The sequence below is a fragment of the Coturnix japonica genome, chromosome 1, assembly GCF_054131305.1.
Source record: "Coturnix japonica strain WE chromosome 1, WE-NBRP24, whole genome shotgun sequence".
NCBI lineage: Eukaryota > Metazoa > Chordata > Aves > Galliformes > Phasianidae > Coturnix > Coturnix japonica.
The window spans coordinates 67,560,809-67,578,589 of NC_140663.1; the positions used below are offsets into that span (position 1 = coordinate 67,560,809).

At 43.5% G+C, this 17,781-nt stretch overlaps 1 long non-coding RNA gene across 3 annotated transcripts; it reads right to left on the minus strand.

Moving 5' to 3' along the window:
• Positions 1-1,985: 1,985 nt before the first annotated feature.
• Positions 1,986-9,077, minus strand: LOC107317750 (uncharacterized). Of its 3 annotated transcripts, none has more exons than XR_014944869.1 (3): positions 8,990-9,077; positions 5,835-6,119; positions 1,986-3,807 (listed from the first exon to the last, which is right to left on the minus strand). It is a non-coding gene; the product is annotated as an uncharacterized LOC107317750 (long non-coding RNA). The 3 variants fall into 3 exon arrangements; XR_001557012.3 differs by having other exon boundaries at positions 1,986-4,574; XR_014944868.1 differs by having other exon boundaries at positions 1,986-6,119.
• Between the last annotated feature and the right edge of the window lie 8,704 nt (positions 9,078-17,781).

Genomic DNA, 17,781 nt, shown 5'->3' on the forward strand with positions numbered 1-17,781 from the left:
TCATCTGAATCCATCCCAATAAAACTGAATTCCATCATACCACTGTCAGTTTTCTTCTGCTCTGCCTTTCCCGAGCTGGGCAGCTTTAGGGGAGTCAGCGTCCACGGGGGTGCTCCAGAACCGTGGGGATGTGGCACTGAGGGACGCAGGCAGTGGGCTGGTGGGGGGGGGGATGAGTCTTACAGTGCACGCTGTGCTTACATTGGGACCCCACTGTGCGCTTCCACCGCTGCATTTCAGTAAGGGTAAGCAACCCATGCATCAGTTTGGTGTATTCTTTAATTGCTCTGCTCAATTAGAAACCCCACATTGTGCCAAGCACCTCAATAAGTGAAACTGCTCTTAAACGTCACATCTCTCCAGACACGGAAGGACAGAGAGTGTGCCAAGTTTGGACCCCTGACAGCATCCTTGTGAGCAAACAGCTGCGTGCTGATGTGAGCGGCTGCAGGCCAGGCTGTCCTGCCCTGGATGAGCCCCAGCCAACCCCATGGCTTTTGCACAAGTGCATTGCAGGCTTTGGAGCAAGCGTCCTTTTGCTCGTTCCTACGCAGTCTGATGCTTTCTGGTCAGTTCTGTACACTGCAACATGCAGCCTTTTAAAGTGTGTCAAATGTCAGATCCAGCCTTCCCTCGAGAAGGCTTCCCTCAGCAGAGAAGGACCTGGGGTCCTGAGGGATGAGAAACTGAACATGAGCCAGCAGTGTGCTCTTGCAGCTCAGAAAGCAAATGGCATCCTGGGCTCCATCAGGAGAGGGGTGGCCAGCAGGGATAGGGAGGTGATTGTCCCATCTGGAGTACAGTGTCCAGGTATGGAGCCCTCAGTGCAAGAAAGACAGTGAGCTGTTGGAAAAGGTCCAGAGGAGGGCAAGACAGACCCCTGCAGGACACTGCTCGTTACCGGCCTCCATCTGGACATAGAGCCATTGATCACCACCCTCTGTCTGCGGCCTTTCAACCATTTCTTATCCATCCAGTGGTCCTCCCATCAAATCCACTTCCCTCCAATTTGGAGATGAGGATGTGGTGGGGGACCACGTCAAAGGTCCTTGCTCAAGTCCAGGTAAATGACATCGGTCGCCTTCCCTTCATCAACCAATGCCGTTACTCCATCATAGAAGGCCACAAGATTGCTTAAGCATGACCTTCCCCTGGTGAAGCCATGCTGGCTGTCTTGGATCACACGCTCATTCCTCATGTGATCAAGCATGTCGTCCAGGAGGATCTGTTCCATGACCTTCCCAGGCACAGAGGTGAGACTCAACGCCCTGTAGTTCCCCAGGTCCTCCCTGCTCCCCTTCTTGTATATGGGAGTGACTTGACCCTTCCTCCTGTCATCTGGGATTTCACCTGACAGCCATGACTTCTCAAATATGATGGAGAGCATCTCGGCAACCACCTCAGCCAGCTCCTTCAGGACCCTGGGCTGCACGCCATTTGGCCCCATAGACTTGTACTCACTCAGTCTCAAGAGGCGCTCTTGGACTTTCTCAGCCCTTACAGTAGGGAGGGATTTACCTCCCTGGTCCCCACATAGAGGGTTGGGGATGCAGGGCTCAGGGATGTGAGAAAGACTAGGATCCTGGCTGCCAGTCACAACCAAGGCAAAGAACTTATTCAGTACCTCAGCTTTATCTTCATCCATTGAAGCCAGTCCTCCTTTTAAATTTACCAAAGTAAATTTAAAAGTAAAGTTTTGGCCCGTCTCTTCTGGCCAAATTTTGCTTCTGTTTTTCATAGCAACTTGCTGTATGATGGCCTAGACACTGGTCTTGGGAGAACTGTGGGGAAACAGAATTATGTGTGACAGTGGCACAACCTCTGGAAGCTGTGTTGATTCCCAAATCTTTCTGGCTGGCTATCTCAGAACCCCAGCAACAGCCTGTCTTATTTATGTGAGAAACTTGTCTGATTTTTCTTATCTTGAGGTTTGATTTACAGCCTAGAATTACATTTAGGAAATTCCATAGCTGAATAAGACTGGGTACAGAGACTTATAAAGCTTTATTTCGAATGGATTTTAAATAAAGTTTTAGAAAAAAATTACATTTATGCCTGAACATATTTGATATTTCACTGGTACAAAGACAGCTTATACAAATACATACTCAAAATTTCCCTCTCTACTTTGGTATAGAAAAACCAAATATCAAGTCAGTCATAGAAGTGAGGAAAACCACAGGGGAGTCATTTCAACTGGTAGAATGGTTAGACCAATATTTTTGCCTTTCTAGAGTATGCTACCCTTCTGACAACAAGAATTACCTCAGCAAGCCAAAAACTACCTGGCTTGACAGAAGATCAGGGTGATCTTTATACTTGTCATACCATCTGCCTTATACTGCCTTCTTAAAATGCCCTAAAAGTGGCAATGTACTGTGGCGTTCCACTATGGTAGCATATCCCTTTTTTTCAAGTTTCATTCCTGCCCCACAGTCCCAGCAGAGAAATTCAGAAGAGTTAAGTCATCAGAATCTTTGACTTCAACTAGAAGATGGTATTTGCAGTGTAGGAGTCACACTCCCACATCATTCTTCTTCACACAGACACAGCAGGGTATTAGCTCAGCACTGCCTTGCAGGGTGAAGTCTCCTTGCTGTTCTCCCATTCATCACCTGCCAGTTGAAAAGTAGTGTGTGAAGCTGGCTGCTCAGTTTCAGGGGGAAGACACTTCCATTGGTATAGAAAAATAGACACTCCTGTCTTAGTTTCAGCTGGGATGGAATTGTATTCTTTAGACTGCCTGGTATGCTGCTATAGTTCTTGGAGAAAAACAGTGTTGATAACACACTAATATTTATAGTTACTGCTAAGCACTGTTTTACAGTGTCACCGCCATTTGCAGTGAAAGACCCAAGGAACGGGGAGGGAACAGAATTAGGACAGCTGACCTAAACCAGCCAAAGAGATATTCTATACCATATGACTTCAAGTGGAAGGAGTTTTGAAGGGAATGGGACTTCATATCATGCTCTTTCAGTGGGGGCTAGCTGGGTATCAGTATTATTTATCACAGGATCATAGAATTACCAAGGTTGAAAAAAGACCTCCAAGATCATCCAGTCCAATCACCAAGGTGTGGCCTCACCAGAGCCGAATCCAAAGGGAAATTCACCTCACTGCTCCTGCTTGACAACACTATTTCTGATACAATCAGGATGCCATTGGCCTTCTTGGCTACCTGGGCACACTGCTGGTTCAAGTTTAGCCAAGCACTAACCAGCACCCCCAGGTCCATTTCTTTTGCACAACCTTCCAGCCACTCTGCCTCAAGCCTGTAGCATTGCCTGGGGTTGTTGTGGCCAAAGTTCAGGACCTGGCACTTGGTCTTGTTGAATTTCATCCTACTGGCTTCATTCCAGTGATGGAGACTGTCCAGATCCCTCTGTAGGACCTTCTTACCCCCAGGCGGATTGATACTTCTTAGCAGCTTGGTGCTATCTGCAAACTTACTGAGGGTACACTAAATCTTCTCGTCCAGATCATCAATAAAGATTTAAAACAGAACATAAGTCATGAGTGAATGACTGTGTGGTGGTGAGCCACCTGCTGGGTTAAACCACAACAACTCCTTTGAAAATGCTGTGTGTTATGGGACCAGGAATACCCATCTGACAGGGCTTCTTTGCTTCATATGCCAGGTTGTTGGTATAAGGCTTAGAAATATCAGTATCACATTGCCTCCACCTTGGGTCGGGGGAAAAGCCCGAACCGGCCTGCAGGTGGGCGATCGCGGTCTCCATTTCCCGGCCGCCCGGGGCAGCAGGTGGCGCTATGGCGGCGTGACGCGGCAAGGCCTGTTGAATGCTGAAACACAAAGCATCTTAGTTTTGGTGGCAGATCCCTCACAGCCCAGCACCGTGCACGGTGTTCCCTCACTTTGGTCAGATGTTTGTGGAATGCCGTCTTGAAAAAGTGAAGCATCCTATGCTAGCTCATTTTGAAACATTTTGATCTTGCTCTGAAGTATTTAAGTGATGCAGTTCCTCTACTGCACAGAATATGACTAGTGACATCCCTGAAGGGGGATGTCCAGCAGCTTAAGTGATAAATGTAGCTTCTTTCCATGTCTGCCTTTGTTCTAGCTTCAGTCAAATAGTGACACAGCCATCAAGAGGAGCAGCCCACTCCTCACCTCCCACTCCGTACTTGCTGTTACAACAGCTTGTGCGATAGTACAGTGAGCAGATCAGTGAGCAAATCCAGCCAAAAGCAAGGAAAAAGAATTGTTTTCAGTGGGATCAATTATCCGCTCCAAACACTTGAATTGGCACAACGTAAGTCTTGACCTGAGCCCAGGGAGAAACAGCCTGGGCGAGGAGGGAACACAGAGTTTACACCTGCTAAAACTGCTACTAAAAAGTTGTGTGTGAAAAGGTATCACTAAGACTCTTAGCATTAAAGTTGTCAGGACATAATCTTCTACACCCGGGTATTTCTGGGCTTTTCCTCTCAGTTAGAAGCGGAGGAACTGGTAGCGGTGATAGCAAGAAACCTTTACAAAGTGGTACTTTTTCTCTTTTTTTTTCTTGTTTCTTCTTTTTCCTTGAAATATACACTTGCAACTCCTTTTGCTTCAAAGAAAAAAAAATAAAATAAAATAAAACAAAACCAACAAGCAACCACCCAAAACCAAAAGCCCCAAACACGTCAGTTTTTAAAATATGGTCATTCTATTCCTGGATTGTTTTTTCTAGTGCTGCACCATTAAATGGAGAAGTCTTTTCCACTTCCCTTTCCCGTCTCCCCTTCCTGCCACAATATGCAGATGGACCTTAAAGAGAGATGCATGGGAAAGGTGCACTGTTGATTCTTGTGAAGATATTGCTTTTGTTCTTTATTTGTTGCTAGATCGTAAGATGAAAACAGATGTTTCTTCTCTTTACAGTACACTGTATGGCCTGTCTAAACATAAGAAAATCAGCACTTCTGCAGGCAGCTCTGAGTTTTGTCTGAGGTTGGAGTCAGTGCAATGTTTGTATTAGACATCTTTATCATGAGACAATTCATGTAATGAAACCAAAGCCTCACAGTAACAGAGTTCAGAATTTATTTAGCTTCTGTTTCCATTACAAGTTCATAATTTTCAAGATTCTCTAAAATTATTAAATCAATGGGTGGAAAGTGAGGGGGGTATATATGCCTGCCTGCCCATACTTTGTATGTACAAAAGTAAGTGGAAAATTGTTTCAGAAAAAATAGTTAGGCACCTATCTAACAGCCAAAGATTCACATGTAGGGAATAATGTTGCAGGAAATTAAGTGCCTTTTCTCATGAGTGAAAATATACTTTTTGAGAAGTGGAGGCAGATTAGTAGATTTTGCTTTTCAATCCAGGTAATATTTGTTGCTGGGCTTTTGTTATAATAATTTATGAGCTGTGATCCCCCATTCTCAAGTTTATCATATGGCTGTTGTGCCTGCCTGAAAAAGAAGAAAGGTCTCCTTTGGTAGACAGAAATACCACAGTGGGTCCTGATTTTATGAAAAGGAATTGTGAGGACACATGGACATCAGCCGATGGGAAACACTGAGTATCAATTGGCCAGAGTCATCAGTGCACTTGCTGAAGAAGACCAAGTCCAAATCAATATGCATGTTTAAACAGCTATTCAGAAGTTAAAACTTGAAAGCATTCACACTAATAATCAGTCATGTCTCGCATTTAGTGATTGCATTTCTTAGCAGGTTGTTCCTGAAAGTTTGCAGGGAAATAGCTTTGGGTTTTATGTAGAACTAAGCTTTGCTAACAAAAATAGTCTTTATGCTTCTGCGTAAGTCTGGAAATCCTTTTCTCCAAAACACAGATGGGTTAACGCAATAATATTTCTTACCAAAACAGCTGATACTGGCCAGGTGCTGCTCAGAGTAGTGCTCACTGCCAGTGGCCTTGTCTCCTCCTCCTCTCTGCATTTTTTGATGGCAGTCATGCAACCCCAGAGACCAAACTGTAGATGATTTACTGCCCAAGGCATCTGCTCCTTGGCAAGCTCTGTGGGCATCTGCATAGGTGGCTCTGGATGGCTTTTCTTTCTGGCATGTGGTCATGTACCTGGGGGCACAGCAGGGGACCTGCTTTGCTCTTGTTTTCTTTTTCTTGTTCGGTTTTCTGGTGCATCCTGAATAAAACAAGAGGCAGTTTCTTTATAAGGAATTGGCTGTGCATCCCGTATGTCCCTCTATTGTTCATGCTGGGATAATCTGCACTGAAACAGGATCTTTATTTCCTGTACCCCTTTCTCTCTCCCTGTATGTAAGCTGAAGTCATAACCCTCTACGTGCCTCCCTAAAATTGGTTACTCCAGAAGCAATTGTGTTTTTGTAGACAGCTGTTTATAATTTCATGTCTATGAGAGAATGAGTGACAAATTTAAAGAAACAAAGCTACTTCCTTATTCGCTGGAAAGAAGCAAGGAAAGTTTAGGGAAAATAAAACAGCTGGAAAGCAAGGAGACATCTCAAGAAGTGAGTAGCTGTAAAATGAACCTTATAAGGGAATAGCTGCTTGGCCTCACCAAATTTAGAGGGCTAGATTCAGGAAGGCATACTGGATGTCTGAGTTATGCACTAGTATGAGACAGGAGGCAAGATGAAACACTTCCTCATCTCCTGTAATAAGCTAAAAGGTGGATAAGCCATGTGCTTTTTTCTTTTCTTTTTTTTTTTTTCCTTTAAGAATTGGAAAAATTAAAAAAATAAAATAAAAATAGAAGGATTCCCCCTCCGTCTTGTCATTCAACAAGCAGAATTGGTAATACATGGATTTTGGCAGAGGAAAGATTGCTTTATGGCCTTCTGTTGAAGGCAGGGCAGTCTTGACTTTGGAAATTGTTTGCTACCTGATTTGTTGCTTGTTAACCCAAATCATTGATGAAAGGTTCGTTTTGGGGTGAAGCAGGGAAGAAAACCCAAATAATTTAATGAACACTCATGGAAACTCCTTTCCTGATTCTTTCTCAGACTCATCTTCTGCTAAATACCTTCATGGGTTGAACTCCCTGTTTCCACTACAGGTTACACTCAGCTCCTCCCAGTCTGTTCAGTGATGTAACTGTGGTGCAGGATGCTGGGGTAGTGTGCGTAACAGTCTTTATCCTCTGGTCTTTGTTTCTTAGTGTGTGCTTCTCCAGGCTTCCCACTGCTCTCCAATGTGGGATCTCTGCTGGCAGCAGTTTCTGAAGGTTGTCCTTGCTTCTGTGTGGGTTGTTTTTTTCTAAGAGTGCACCTCCTGCCATCTCCCCAGCATCATCTCACTGCTATCAGTTACATACATCAGAAAAAACATAGTATTGCATTTTTTCCCTACCAGGACCTTGTTCCTGGAATAGCATGATTAAATTTCCTCTATGTTTTAATGTAAACTTATAATCCTTGTTTAGAAAGAAAATCTTGAAAATGTAAGTTGCAGATGGCAAACATAAAAAGAAATATAATGTGAATTGCGTTTGTCTCTTTGCTTTTGGAGCCAGTTCAAAATATGCAAGCCTTAAGAGTCTGCAATACCATGGAAGAAGCTGCCTCTCTGTTGTGTCTCTATCTGTAAAACTATATTAAACTCTGTAACTCTTCTATATTACATCCCCACCAAGTATATAAGTTTACATTTCAGCACATTTTTGTCTGCTTATGTCATAGCCTACAGTGCTCTGGAAACTACCAGTTGAGTGGGTAAATGCATAGCAATAGGAATGGACTGACTGCAAAGCATGGCCTGTAGTCATGAAAAACATCTATCACTGACATTGCCCTTTATAGAGAGTATCGTGGGAAATAAAAAGACACAGTGTTCTCTGAAACGGTAGAATTTCCTGAGAAACATCTAGTTCTGCATTTTCCCCATAACACTGTCTTTACCTTCTGGTAAGTTCAAAAATTTCTTAATGTGCCAAGGATAACATGTCCGTATTGTCATTCAGAGAGAGATCACTCATTTCAGGCCTGTAGTTTAACTGCAAGACAGCCAAGCCCATCATCCTTTAAACTAAAACTGGGGAAATTTAGGTTAGATGTTAGAAGGACATTCTTTATGTAGAGGGTAGTGAGGTACTGGCACAGAATGCAAAAGAGAAGTTTGAGGCTTAAGCCTGATGCTCTTTGCTGTGTGCAAGTAACAACTTTGGCTTTTGAAGGGTGGAGTAACCACCTTGAAAGGCTGCGTACAAAAGCGTAACAGTCCAGGGATAAATTCATTGTTCCTGGCCAGGGCTAAATGCATAAAGCTGGAACTTGTGTTCTTATAATTTATATGTTTGATTTGATTTGATTTAATCAATTAATTTGTCCTCATTCTGCAGTAAATTTGTTTCAAAGTAGTCCAATAGTGAGGTATAAATAAGACATAAAAGAAGAAGAAGAAAAATCTCAGCTGATTATCTTTTCTGAGTCTTTAGTAAGGCAGAAATTATTTCCTCTGTGCAGTAGGTGCAGTCCACAACAGATCTACATACCAGCAGAGAAAGCTTTTCAAATATTGAGACTGAAGAGAGTCATAATGTTTTATGCCATCCATTTTATGTGCTGACAAACAGCTCCAGTTTCTGGAGTCAGTTGAATATGGAAAATAATCTGGGTGCTCGTATAAGAAGAAAATAGTGTGCACAGGCCTGCTTTGGAAACTCTGGAAAGTTGAAGTCAGACTTACAGCTTCTGGAGCCCTGATTCATGGTTCCTGAATGTGTGGGACTGCTGGTGTGGTAAAATATTCGACTCTTAAAGCATGAAAAACAAGTCACATACTGGGGGTCTCTGCCATGAGCTGTGCCTTGGTTGTTCAGCCTGTTGGAAGCCCAGGAACTTGCCCTCTGCATGCCCAGTGTGTGGAGCAGGGGGAAAGTCACCGTTTCATTAATTCTTTTTCAAAACCTTGATGTCTTCTGCAGCACTCAGTTCTACATCACTCCTTCCTCACCACCCACCTTCTGTGCAGAACTTGCAGCAATACATTGCCACTTTCTCCCTGACCTGGGACTCAGCAGCAAATACCACCCACCCATCTCTTCCTTGTTCTCACTGATCTCCAGGCTGTTCCCAAGCAGTATTCCTCAGAGAAGGACTCTGTTTCCAGGGATGGTGAAGTGACTAATTCAAGATCAAACAGTGGGGTAGGAACAGAGGCAGGAAGTGAAATTGGGTCTTCTGACTCAAGTTTCTCTTGGCTGAAGCCCCTGGGTTACAAGGCAGAACTCATCAGCGCAGTAAGTTTCAGCAGTTGCTGAGCTAAAACTTAATTTTATTTCCCAGAAATATTGTATCTGTGTCATCCTGTTCTCTGCCCACTCGGAAGCAGCTTCTCAGCATTCGACTTTTAAAAGGGAAGGCAAGCAGGAGATGTCTGAGTGGTTGCACTCTTTTGATCAATGAGAGAGGTGAGCCAGACTGTGTTCCAGTGACCTCCTGCTATATGAAGGCTTGGCCTGCCTGACAGGATTTCTGGCTGCTGAGTAGTTGTGAGTCACAGCCTTTACTGCTTGGATTTGATGCGGATTTTTACATCAGATGCTGCGGAAACGAGGTGGCCTCTCAAATATTTGCATTGCTTGGCAAGCTAGGGTAAACGGGGGTGGATTCAGGAAGTTCTGGCAAGGGCAAGCACAGCTGGTGTTAAGGTCTTTGCAGGGCTCCTTTGTGTGTGTGTGTGTGCATGTGTGTGTGTGTTTGTAGGAAAATAGTGAGGCCCCTTGGTTTTTTTCCAACTAGGGTTCCTGGGAAAAGATGAGTAATTTGGAGATTTCCTGTGAGTTCTGGAGTGAAAGAAAAAAACACGTGGCCTTCTGGGGGAATCTTCTTGGATCTTCCACCATCTCAGTTTCCCCCTCAGCAGCCCAGAAAGCCTTTCCCCTGGAGCCTGCCCTGCTCCATTTATTTCTGTTCACTTGCCAGTGGACACTGGAAAAAGCAATTACAACACGTGCTGTGTTGATACCATTTTACTCCTGGAAAGCTTGGACTCGGAACTGTGCAGCTCCTGGTGCTTTAGGAGCTAAACCAAAGGCAGCAGGCAGCTTACCTGTGGTTGTGTTGTGCATGGTTGGGAATGCTGCAAGATTCATCTGCTCACAGAGGGAGGGACTTTGTGCCAGGTGTTTTGTATAGCACCTGACACAGCCTAACACAGCATTTTTGGCATCAGGTCTGTATCCAAAGTACCTACATCTGTTATTTCTAGACAGTCATCAGCACTATTTGCCCACAAACTTCTATAACTAGTGTTTCTCAATGTGTGCTTAGCCATTTTATTTTCTGAGTCCTTTACAAATATTATGTAATTAGGAAAATAATACTCTATTTGCACAAGCAATTGCACAATCGTGTTCAAAATTCAGTCTTTGGTAATGCAGTCCTAACTGAAATTCATCTGCACCTAACTGTTCCATTGCTCTTCTGCAAATGATCCTTCCAGCCCCCTAGCTGACTGTGATAGTGTTAATAAAATGAATACACTTTGGGGAGATAAACTGCTTGACTCTGCTCTGTAAAATAAGTGGGAAGTAAAGGCTGATTTTGGATTTCAGTGCCTATTTTCTAAGTAGGCTGGCTCTATTATAGGAAAACGGGTGCAAAACAGCCACATCCCCCAGTGTCTGATCTCCAATTGCTGGTAGAACTGAACTAGGCTAGTAAGACGCTCACGTAGCTGCTTTGCATTCTGACGAGTCTCAGTGCTGTGCCAAGCTGAGGCCAGAGAAGAATTTATCCCTATGACTTCCTGGCGCAAATCTCAAGACTTACCGCCCTACCCAAATCCAGAATATTTGTTTGTTTTTTCTTCTTTTTTTTTTTTCTTTTTTCTTTTCCTCCAAAGGTTAAGTAGTTCCCACAGGGTGAAAGAAAGGGTTATTGAAAGCAGCAGGTCCACTTTTGAATATTGCACTTCTGGTAAATCTCTGATCCAGCATCTAGTGGTTAACCACTGATACAGGAAATGACATTTAACGTTTTATCACTCAACCAGAAATGGAAGAACAAGGCAAGTCTGTATGCTGTGAAGATGTATCATCGCCTGCTACCTTACTCGTAAAGGCACATCATTCCTTTTGAAAGGAAATGTTTTTCAAGCTTGGACTTTTTAGTCTTTTTGTGCACTTTTCTGCTGAAAGCAGTGCTAAAGCCTGAAGAACAAATCCCCTTCTTCCCACTGTGCCAGCCCAACTCTGAGCTTTTTGTCTATTAAAATAGAGGTGATGGAGTCATAAATGAATGATGTTCTTTTGGATTTTGGTGCCTTTTGAAAGAGTATTGCAGGTTGGCTGGCAGCAGGACAGGAAGATGTGGGTTTCAGTAGATGGCACTCTATGCTCTGACTGAAGGCTCAGAACTGCACATTGCCTTGGGCTGGGGCAAGCATGTTCAAGCAACGAAGGAAAAAAGAGAACAGAAAATAAAAATAAAAATAAAAATAAAAATAATAATAATAAAAATTAAAATAATAAAAATAAAATAAAAATAAAAATCATCAGAGTACAGTGCTGGAACTTCAGCATAAACACAAATTGTGGCTTACTGATTTCACTGTCAGTGCTTTGGCTTCCAGCAAGGGGTACCTGCCTGCACAGTTTAACAGCATAAGTTAACAGCAACAGTGTTTGCTGCCTGATCTGCTCGGTCTTTCTCTGGTGACAGTGAGTGCATGCAGGAAAAGAGCAGACAAGGTGCAAAATTAAGCAAGTTGTCTCAGTCCAACTGGATCCAAAGAGCCTACCAAATACGCCTATGTAAATCCTAACAGATCCAGATGTTCTCATATGAAAACCCAGAGCAAAGCAACAAGGTTCTTTTCTGCTGCAGTTAGAATACATGGACAAAACTTGTGGCATAAAGCTGGGATGAGCATGTGAGTACTGGAAAGCTGGTTTGCTCAGATCCCCAGCAATGATTTAAGAACCCAGTAGACAAAACTTCCTAGCATAACCTTCCTGTAGTGTAATTGAAGCACTGACTTGCTGAAACCGCTTGAGAGCCATCTTGGCAAAATCACAGGTAAACTGGCCAGAGCAAATCAAACATCTGTGACCTAGTGATAAGCTCAGACATGTAGCCTTGATGTGTACCAGTATGTATTACAGATGGGGTGCAAGAATCTGCAGTACGATCATCAGTGGGCATTATTTAAAGAGGAGAAAAGAGAGAAACATTGTTCTTGTTGTCAGCACACAACTTGTTCGGTCTACTAGCTGCTTGTAGAGCATAGGTGCATTCCCCATACAGCAGCCACAAAAAGTGAAGATGCACATGCATTTACAGATCTAGATTCTTAGCCGTTAATGCTGCATTGCTTTGACAGAATTGTGATGTACTTTATACATCAAAAAAGACCATCCTATGTAGAAAAAAATCTCTTCTTCGCAGCCTTACAAAGCAGTTGGGCACAGCAAGAAGTTCTGCTGAGACATGAGCAGACCTTCGGCCTTTGTGGATATTTGCCAGCTAGCAGCAACTGGCAAAGCCAAGGCCCCAAGCTACACCTTGGGAAGTGCTGCTATTTATCTCTGCACTTGATTGCACCCAATTACTTGGTAAGAACACGTTCTTTGAAAAAAGATCTGGAGCTGGAGCCTTCTTTCCTTGTGACTCTGCCAGCTGCCGTCCCCAAAGCTATTTTTAATCAGACAAGCTTCCCCATCCCTGCCAAAAAAACTCGTAACAATTAATAACAATAAAACGAAGGTACCCTGGATAAATGAGTTGCGCTCACTCTATAAATCAGCAGCAAAGACTGCTAGGGAGGATCGGCACTGCATCACTAATATGCTCAGTCTCCTGGTTTAAGCTCTACCCCTTCTCTGTGCTTCGCTTGGTCCCTGTGCTGCCTGCCACAGGTAGGGCAGCAGATGGGCACTGAAACCTCAGCACAGCATGCGGCTTTGATCCACCTTATTGCGGATGTGAGATGGGTGTGAATGATCTGCTTAGTGCCTGTCACGTTGTGCTGCTATGTTCATTAATTTAGGGAGCTGTGAGACTACAAAGAACTGTACCCAAAGCAGGCTTGGTGGTTGGGTTAGGCTTCTGCTCTGTCATGTCAAAGCCTCTGGTGTGATTATTTGCCTGCAGGCATGCATGTCTGTGTTCTGTGATCCTGTCAGGAGCTAAGCTGTGCTGGGCTGGATCAGAGCGTGGACAGGAGGCCTCCAAGGACACTGCCAGAGCCATTTCAGGCAGCAGCCCCTGTAAGAAGGAAGGGGTGCTGGGCCCTCCATCTTGCCAACATGTGGTAACAAGTTTATTGGCAATTTCACCGAAGAAAAAAAAAAGTGCATAGAGGTGTCTGTAATACTGTCCTGGACATGTCCTAGGCTGTGTATCTGCATGTGGTTTGCCTCTGCAGAGACTTCTGCTGGGGATTCTTGATGGACAACATATTTTTCCTCAACCCAACTTCAGATGGCATAATGTTGCCATTTGACTGTTAAGCCCTGTTCCAGTGCTGGAGGCCTTCCGCTAATGGGTATCTGCACTGTTCTAAAGGTTTTGTGAGACCAAACAGGCAGCAAATAGAAGAGGAAAAGATAGGAAAGAAGGAACTGACCAAACATCTCCAGTACATCTAGTACAACAGACCCAGTCCCTCTGTTTTACAGTCAGAAGGGCTGACTTGCACGTTGCTATGTGACACACATCCCTTGGGGGACTTGGGGCTGAAAGTAGTGGTATTTCTGAACCTGTTTCAAGTGGTGGCCAGGAGGGCCCCATGCAAGCCTGGCCTCCTCTGGGCACTGGATATGCATAGCTAATGGCAAGCAGAAGGAAATAATAAACGTGTTTTACTTGGACACTTTCTTATGTACATGAGTCTCTCTCTTTTCTCACACACACATGCAAAATAGAATTAATAGAGCCACTAATTTGTGCTTCCTTCTGGAGAATAATTACCAATAAAAGGTTTGCAGGACCGTAGCAGCTGATGAAACCAAGGCATGTGGCAAGCTAAGGCTCACTGTACTCCCCAAACAGGCCTATGCAAGGCAAAGCAATGCAGCAAAGGCACCACTTGCTTGCTGGCTGAGGAAGCAGCTAACCTCAGTAATCCTGCATGCAAAAAACTCTTCACGTTCCCCTCCCCAGTGGGGTCATCTCGGCCTCATGGACAAGGCAAGCTGAGGGCGCTGAGCCTGGGCTGTGGTGATGGCAACAGACAAACTCCATCAACACAAGCATCCTTATGTCGTTTTTAACAGCAGCCTTGGTGGGGATGGCAGTAACTTGCCCATGTGAAACAGAGTAAGCAGCACCGTAATGAGATCTATGGGTGATGACTGCTGTCACTTGCAGTTAGGATGTGTTCACAGCTGGTGATCCCTTTACCAGTGATTTTAGCTTTTGAAAAGAAGCAATAAGGAAGGACTGCCATCACTGCAAGTATTTAGATGTTCTGATGCCTGTGTGTTTTTTATACACATACCTTTAATTTATTACAATAAATGAAAGACACAACATTGCTGCAGTGGAAAAGGTTATGAACATCCAACAGACAGGAGATTGATATAAAGTAGTTGAAGAGAGATTAAAGAGTGGGTGGAAAACAACAATACAAGTTCAAACTTGGAAAAATGCAACTGGAAAAAAAAAAAGCAAACAACAACAACTTAAAACTCAAATATGCAATGGGAATAAATAGCATTGAAAAGATTTCAGAATGCTAATGGCTAGATGATTGGAAGTGGTGTTTCTCAACCTGCAGAAGTGGGCAATGTGTGGGCAGACACCCTCTTACATGTGGGGAGACTGAGTGTGTGGCAGACTGCCCTGGGTTCTGTGCATTGTGCTTCTAGGCAGGCAGAGGCATACTGGAAGGGATTCAAGAACTGCAACCCAAAAAAAGAGGGGGGGGGAGTTTGCTTGTGAATAAATTAGCCCATATTTTTTTTCCATAAAGCAGTCAAATGATGCAGAAGAAAGAATGTGGTAACTGCTGCCAATTAGAAAAAAAATTCAAATGCTTAAATGTATTTATTTAAGACTGTATACAGCTGGATAATAAGGAGTAATGGTAGTGCAATGAGAAAGGAAACTTTTAACTGAATATCAAGAATCTCCTTAATGGAGGGATGTGCAATGCCTTTCAAGGAAGTGGTGGAAACTTCATCCTTTGGGGACAACTAACACTTGACCACACAAAGCACTAGGAAGTTTATTAGAGGAAATGACTGCACTGGATAGGCAGGGGAAGTATGGTGCAAAAGATCGCTTTTAATTTATCTGAATGTATGATACAAATGCAAAAATATGTATCAGAATGTTTGTGATTTCCACATTCAACAGCTTCAATCTGCCTTCCATTTATAGTGATGATTGACTGCTCTTTTTCATTCCACTAACTTTACCCTTCCATAAGGAAACTCTACCTTTCTACCTGGCTAATACCAAAACACAGGGAAGAAGGTTGTTCCCTTGGATTTGTGGGTGTCACTTGGGTGGGATTCTCCTTCTTTACTCTCCTGGGAGGAAAATCAGTGTTCTCATAGGAGATGCATGGCTTTCATAAGTTCCTTCATGGGTTACACGAGCATCTTGCATGAACTGCTGTGCTTATTTAATAGAAATGCTTAAAAGCACTGGTGGCCATATAAAAAGGCAGCACAAAGATAAACATACCCCAAAAACAGTCACAACTGCAGTGTTTCTAAAAGCACTCATCTGCCACCACACCAGTGCTTCACTGTCCCCATTGGGCTTTCCTGGCTGATGGAGCGACAGCAAGCAAAGCAGTCCTGCAGGCTCAGATATAGGCCTAGATATTCTGAGTTTAGGGGATCTCAACATAGTTTCAGAGCAACAGGAACTAATGAGAGAGAGGGGAAAACAGATATAACCACACATATGTGCTGGAAACTCAGCCCACTGCTGAGCAGCTCCTTGAGCAGCGTCGTATTGCTGCAGCACTGGTTTAACCTTGTGCTCATTAGCCTTGACAGGCTCTCTTGACAGTCTGCCCTCACTATAATCTAAAGCTGTGCTTAGGAGATAAGGGCTTTGTGTACTGGTTATAAACAGCGAGGCTGGAGTGGAAATTCACAGGACTGGAAGTCAGGGAGCAGCTTTACAGCTACACTGTGAAAACTTCATAAAGTGTGGGGTCTCCCTCTCTCTGTGCACTAAAAGGAGCCTTCCCCCTAGTCTCCTGTGGGCTGTAGATACATTTTTGTTCTGTCTCCACTCCCGCAAGACCTTGTGTTGAATGGTTTCTCATCATTTTATTCTGGAATCATTTCAGATGCCGTACTCTGAGAAATGCTTTGTACCTTTCACAAAGAGAGGTGCCTGTACACCATGACTGAGGAAGAGGGAAGATAGTAGGTGGGGAGGAGAAACACTTACTCTAGGAAACCTTTAAAGATCTTAATGTGTGTTTTTTGTTGGTGGTGATGGTTTTGTATTTTTTTTTTTCTCAGAGTAAATACTGATTTTCATTTGAAATACCCATAGTTTCCATGATCTTTGTCTCCTTGCACCTCTTGACTCTTAATTGGTTTGGAAAATTCCAATGTTTATTTACTAGCAGAGTATTCAGAGCCCTCCCAGCACCTTTCTCATTCTTTGTGTTGTCAGATCTTGGGGAAAATCTCAACTCCAGCATTCATTTTCATTTAAAAAAAAAAAAAAAAAAAAAAAGACAAAGGAAATAAAACGGAAAATTTTCCTGAAGAATCTCTTCCATGTGGGTGAGACGAAAAGAGCTGCAAGGGGTAAAGCACAAGCAGTGACTTGGGCCATTTAAAAAAACTGTTTAGACGTGCCAAGAGAATATCATCCAGTAGTTTTCTATGGGACCTGCAATGAAGCCATCAACAGTGTAAGAGTGCACAGCCTTGAGCTTCCTACCCCTTTGTCCTCCAGCCCTAGTTTTGTCCCAGACTGATATTCCTTTACACTCATCCAAATGCTTGAATTTTTCAGTGGGCAATCTGTGAAAAGCATGGGAATCTAGAGAGTAAGTTCCCAAGCAATCTCCTTTTTGGAGCAATATTTTATGGCCCTGAAGCAGATGCAGTCTATCTCTGCTCAGCTCTGTCCTAGTGAACGCATTCCAAGTGCTTCAAAAGTAGCTGTATCACGGGACCCAATGGGACATAGAAAACAAAGCTGAGGAAACATTAGAAGTGTACCCAGGTGCACAAATGGCCTGGGGATGTCCCCAGAGAGGGAATTTAAGTAGCAAGCTGTTTGCCTTTGGTTCAGCTGTCTTGATGGGTTCTACATTCAGGCTGTTTTTCATTCTTGGATTTTCTGCTGACACTATCTCTCAAACCCAACATCTCCTTTTTCTGTATGCCTACACAACAAAAACCTAGGCTTGGGCCTTTGATGTTGTCACCCTTTACTACTACAGTCTTTCTTGCTTAGACACTTCTTCTCTAGTGGGAGCAGACTGGGTTTTGGGGCATTCAAAATGACTCTTACACAGAACTTTAACCAAAAACAATTCTAACAACTCTTCTGTAAAAATTATACACCTTCAAAAGCCATCAGTGTGCCCTCATGACCAAGAAGGCCAAGGGTATCCTGGTGTGCATTACAAAGAGTGTAACTAGCAGATCAAGAGAGATTATCCTCCCCCTCTACTCTGCCCCGATGTCACAGTTCAGCCTAGTTCAGCCTAGCATCCATGACAAGGGGGTAAAGTGACCCAAAGATCCACACAGGAGAGAAGGTAGGGAGATAGGCCTAGACTAGGAATACAGCTGCAACAAGCTAAAGGAAAAAAGCTTACTTTACTAAATTTAGTAGTGCAATGCAAGATTATACGATACAATACAATATGACTAGAGCTAATAAATAAAATGA